General features: G+C 41.7%; 1 pseudogene; it reads right to left on the bottom strand.

Moving 5' to 3' along the window:
- Positions 1-3,523: 3,523 nt before the first annotated feature.
- Positions 3,524-5,673, bottom strand: LOC143640283 (leucine-rich repeat neuronal protein 1-like; annotated as a pseudogene).
- Between the last annotated feature and the right edge of the window lie 436 nt (positions 5,674-6,109).

Below are 6,109 nucleotides of genomic sequence, written 5' to 3'. Positions count from 1 at the left end.
ATTGTACTTAGAATTCATCAGAAGGGGTTAAATTCTCCTTTTCAGTGAACAGAAAGGCAGAAAGTGGTTTTGCCCAGAAAAGTGTTAGAAGTACAAAATGCTTCCCCCCACCCCATGATGAAAACAGGAATGAAGAAAAGAAAATGCTTTGAAAAATGAAAAGAGATAGAAAGCAAACATCAAGCAAAGAGGGTAATCGTGGTGTTGTTAGCAAATGAATGAATAAATGAATACATATACAAAATGACAGAAAATATGATTTTGGTATTGTTTGCAAAAGAATTAAAGACGATTATTTTTTGCCAGTCACAGAGTTCTAAGTAGAAACACTGATGATCATGCATTTTTTAAAATTCATGGCATTAATTTGATTTGTCATTAATTAGATGAGCAAATTAGGGAATGCCTGTTTTAGGGAAATGTTCCAAAAATAACCTTGTAAAATCAGGTTAGAGACACACTGTATGCCCTCAGAGCAATGGGGAGTAAGAGGGAAAATGTGAAATTAGATCTATAATAGCCACTTCACTGGTAAAGGTGATGGCACCTCCATTATCAATCAGAACCTAGTCTGATGTCTAATTTCACTGCCTAACTGATCAAATTAAATTTAATACAAATGAGAAAATACTTGACTAGGGGGAAAAAGAGCTATGCCATCTTGCTTTCTATTGAATGAAATCTGAGCCATTATCATGGGCAGGGGGGAAAAAAGCTTCAATACTTTTTCAAAGTAAAAAAAACAAAACAAAATAAAATAAACAACAACAACAAAAAATTTCCCAACTGACCTGGCAAAGAATATCATTGGCAAAAACATTTGGAATTCCTTGAGCTTGCTATGTACTCAGAATGAAGCATGGCTGAACTGTTTTACTTCAGTTATTTCGCCAAAGTTTCCATGCCCATTCTGTGCCAGGTTCCAATCCTTGCTTTGTGGGTAAATGGTGCCTCCTCCCTACAGCTGCAAGCCACTGTGGGTCTCATTTTCAGTGCTGCTTGCTTTCACCACTTTTGGATGTAGCAGAGCTGTTGATAGATGGTTTACTACTCTGCAGATGTTTGAAAACAAGACTCACCCAACAGGAAATGCTTCCTGGTTGCATCCAAAGCATCTTCACTTCTGTTTCCCACATGTACTTGGCAGTACCAGCAAGGCAGACAGTTCCCTGGTCCTCTGCACTACCCTTTGTGCTGAAAGTCATCCTGAGTCAACAGGAATTGAGGGTGTGCTGCATTTTTAAAGCAGGGGCAGCACAGGTTGTTCAGAGCTGAGGAGCCCTGCACGGGAGTCTACCAGGCTGCTGGGCCTGAAGCAATCTGTGGGGTACAGAGTTCTCAAAGGGCAGGAGGACCTGACCTGGATCAGTGGCAAACCCTCCTTGGGCCTCAGTTTTTCTTATCAACAGATGAAGGCTGTGGGAAAGGATGCTTCTAGCTCAGGTACTCACTCTTTTCCTGTTGCAGCTTGCTTGTTTCAGCATCTGAAGTTCCCTCCCCACTTCTTTTAGAAATATAAAGAAATGACTCCCTCGTACCCCCAACCCCAGTGCTAGGATTGAACCCAGGGCCTGGTGCATGCAAGGCAAATGCATGACCACTGAGCTACACCCCCAGCTCCCTAATATTTATATATATATTTTTTTTAATAATTCACAAAACAGAAAACTTGACGAAGACCCAAGGCTCTCAGCCCGCCTCATCTGGACTTTCTTTCTGCCCCCTTGTCCTTTCTGTGGCCCCTCTGGCACCTGCTTCATCTTGGTCCCTTTTGACAGTCTAATCACTCCTGATGTGACAGTGTGTCCATGTCAGAGCTGCCATCTGGGATAGCCTTTCTTTATGTCTCTGCCTCGTCCATTTCAATTTTCAAATGGCTCTTTTGTCCTCTACCTATACTTTCAAATTCCCTCCCCGTCTCCTCCCTTCCTGGCCTTCCTCCTAAAACTAGCTCCTGTTCTCAACTTCACACTGATGTTTCCCGGGTGATCTTGACACACTCAACTCTGCCCAACTATATATTGTGTATTATGATTTGAATGAAAAATGTCCACCATACAGAAGTTGTTCTGTTTTCTCTCCATCGTTGACTTGTCTCAGCAGATATTGCCACACTGATTCACAGATTCATGTGAGTCTAAGCATATAGATGGCTGTTAAAAGGGATACAGAAATACACTTGAAAGAGTCCATGACTCCATGCTTCACACATGGGTGGAGAATGTGGATACTGTAAAAAATAAATCAGGTCTTAACCCTTACAGAAAAGGAATGACAAATCCAAAGTATCCGTGTGTGTGTGTGTGTGTGTGTGTGTGTGTGTGTGTGTGTGTGTGAGAGAGAGAGAGAGAGAGAGAGAGAGAGAGAGAGAGAGAGAAAGAGAGAGATTGTTTAGGTATGCATGGGATATAGTAATACAGCTTCTTTCTTTAATATGAACACCCTCCCATTTGATTCTGGTCAGTAATATTTAAAATATAGAAACACTTCTCCTTAGAATATCTGAATTAAAATAGTTATTTCTTCCTGTACAAAAAGAATTCAAAACATTTTAGGGTCTAGCTTTTTAAGAGACATCGTGTGACAGCTGATTTATTTCATTTGTTGTTTCATGGATGTGAAAAATATATCATTACCACTGTGGCTGTAAGAACTATAAACGATACGTTATTGCAAGTGTTCTAAAAAAATCAGAACAAAACTAATTTATTATAGTTCTGTCTTCATTTGTACACCACAGGTTGGTGAGTTCAACACAACAAAATTATCTCTTCTTTTAAAAGTGTCTACTAAAGATAAAAAGAATAAGGTAACAATTAACATGTAGTTTGTTACATTAAAAAATCTGATATACATATTTCTATTGCCTGTTAGCTTTTTCTAAGCCTCTTTAACTATTACAAAAAAAAGAGGAAAAATGAAAGAGAAGTGGTTGTTGAAAGGCAAACATTCAATTCAGTTGATACAACATTACAGTACAGTCAACTAAAGTCATTCAAGGAGGTAGGCAGTCTAGTCAGCTTCTTGGGTTAAAGTCTGTAAACCAGATTGCTACAAAAGGTTCAATGCTGCTTCAAAACTGTATATTAATTACCTTTTTTTTGGAGGATGCGGAACTTCCTACTGATGGCTTCAGAAGAAGGGGTCATGCTATTGGTCAAAGCACAGGGGAACCCCAACCTGTCATTAATCATTTTACTGAGCACTGTAGTTAGGATAGCATTATTGAGTTTAGCACAACAACTAAAATAAAATAATAATAATAATAAAAGTAATAATCATCATAATAATAATGATAAGAATAAAAACCAAACACAAACTGGAAGCCTAGAGTTGCTGCCAGCCGTGTGGAACCCTTGCGATACGCTATACTAAAAAAAAAATTGAAATATCCACCTGTCCTCTCCACTCTGCCACAAACTAGCAAAGTCAAAAATACAAAAGTCTTCAACTGGTTACTTTTGCAGAATAAAGCAAAAACGTCTTTGTGCTCCTTACTACCAGAAGCAAAATATCCACTGAGTTACCACATGTAGTAGCTTCTGGATGTGTCGACCTGGGTTGGCTTGGCCTCTGCCGAACCATCCTTGTCTTTCTCACTGTCACCTTCCCAGAGGTTAATGAGTGGTGGGTACAGCTCGTTCAGGGGGATGGAAGAGGTTTTTTGCATATACTTTTTTAGGGAATGGTGGTAGTTTTTCCTCTTAAATCTCTTGGCAATGTACACAGCCATGGATGCGAGGCTAATGACGGCGAACATGGACCCCATGACCGCGGCGAGGGCTGTGCTGGTTTCTTGGTCAGAGATGTCCAGGGCAAAGGCAGCAGTTTTGTTTGTGATGTTGACACATGACTTTTGAGTCTGCTGGTGAATGTTGGACACAGTGAGGCATACTTCGTAATCGGCAGAAGGCTGCAGATGGGTCAGGTTGTATTCATGAACGTCTACTGGGACCCTGGCCGTGTATGTGATGTGGGGGTTGTCGATCTTCATGGTGGCCGACGACCATTTTAAATTTGATGTCCTGACATTGGAGTTGACCTTCCAAGACACTAAGATGGAATGAGATTCTGTCTGCTTGACATAGATTTTCAGCACCTGGGTACCATCCAGAAGGGTTCCATTGACCTTGATGGTGGCCACCCGAATGTCTGCCCCTTGGACATTCTGGGCAACACACGTGTATCTTCCTGAGTCTTCGATCTGTATATTAGCTATTTCCAAGGTACCTTCACTGCTTAGCTTGTATTTTTCCGAAAGTGTATCCACCGTTATTTTATTTCCAATGGGAGTGACCCAGTAAATTTCAGGTTCTGGCTCAGCCATGGCCAGCAGTCTAGAAAAACTGTAGTGCCAATCTCCATGTTTAAATGATTTGGGAATGTGTCGTGAGAGATAACTGGCAGGCACTGTTCACTTGAATCCTGGATTAAAACTTCCTTCACCTGCTGCCCTCTGTATTCGGGGGGCATGGCACAGAACATGGATAAAGGCTCCATGAAGCAGATGTTGGTTTTGTTGGAGTTAATCCAGTGGATGACACAGTCACACCTCAAGGGATTGCTGTGGATACTGATCTCCTGCAGATTGGGAAGGGACTCTACCGTCTTTTGGTAAACGGCATTCAAAGCATTGTTGTTCAGCATCAAGCTTTCCAGGGCAGGAACGCTTCGGAAAGCCAAGCAATGGATGTAAGACAATTTGGGGTTATCGGTGGCTTCTAGTTTTGTGAGTTCTGGTAGGTTATCCAGGGCATAGCGGTCCACGGAAACAAGTCCCCCCATATTGTTTATCTCTAGTTCTTTTAACCGGAGCATGTTTTTGAAGTCTCCTTCTTGGATTTTGTGAATGGGATTTTTGTTGAGGTCTAAGAATTTTAAATTGCGGACTTTTTGCAGGGTGAGTTGAGGGACTTTGACCAGTTTGTTATCATAAAAAGACAGGCTCTCAAGGCTATCCAGGCCCACCAAGGCATTTCCAGGGATAACGGTGAGATACATTCCTGCCAAAACTAAGCTTCTCAAGTTTGAGAGGGTTTTAAAGTTCATATCCAAAATTCCAATCACAGGGTTTTCCCCAATCATCAGAATTTCCAGGTTAGGTGTCAAATCAAACCAGCAATTATCAATGACCTTCAACTTGTTGGAATTCAGGTGGAGCCTTAGAAGATTTTTTAAGCCTGCAAAGGCGTTAGCAGAGATAGTGCTGATCTGGTTGTGGTTGATGTAGAGTTCCTGGAGGTTGCTGAGGTCTTGCAGACAATAATCAGTCATCTCTGTGATCTGATTTTCCTCCAAATGCAGAGTAGTGAGCTGAGTCAAGTTCGCCAGCCCTACCTCCTTAATATTGGTAAAGTTGTTTTGGGAGAAATCTAGCTCAGTCAAGTTGAACAGCTGTTGAAGTTCATCTACCATCTTCGCGATGTTATTGCTCTGTAAGAGAAGCACTTGCCTGTCACTAGAAAGGTTGCTAGGAATCCTCGTGAGGCGGAGATCATTACAGTCGACTGTGGTGGCTTCCCTGTAGGTGAACTGCGGGGTAAACCAGGGTCGAATTTCACAGACGCAGAGTTGTGGACACTCACTATTCTGTATGGAAGACTCCGTGAAGGAGGTCACTAGCAAGCCTAGCACCAGTTGGCAAGCGGCTGCTACCAGGCTCACCCCAGCCATGCTGGCTTGCCGAACAAGCTCAAGTCTCAGCCCTGGGGAGTGAGTTTTAACAAAATGAGAACTCTATCTGTCGACACGGAGCAGAAAATGTAAACATTCGAGTAGTCTCTGTTGAGATGTACAGAATGCCGGAGTCCAAAGGGATGATGTTCTGGACTTTTCAAAAGGCAGAAAGCAATTGGGAGTCTTTCAGCTGTGTCTCTTGATTCCAGGCATGCACACAGCTTCTCATCCGAGTGACCTCAGCCAAGAGTCTGGAACTGTGTCTGAAAAGTAGATTAGGAAAGGTGTTATGCTAGTTCCACTACTTTCTGCACTAGAGCCTTCTTTTTATTTATTAAAAAGGCATAGTCACTTACAATTCTAATAAGAAGAAATGTTTAAATGCATTCAAATAGGCAAATAAGCTATAAAACATCAGGATACTCACTATATC

This window comes from Callospermophilus lateralis, unplaced genomic scaffold, assembly GCF_048772815.1.
Source record: "Callospermophilus lateralis isolate mCalLat2 unplaced genomic scaffold, mCalLat2.hap1 Scaffold_161, whole genome shotgun sequence".
NCBI lineage: Eukaryota > Metazoa > Chordata > Mammalia > Rodentia > Sciuridae > Callospermophilus > Callospermophilus lateralis.
This window is presented reverse-complemented; position numbering and strand designations above follow the sequence as displayed.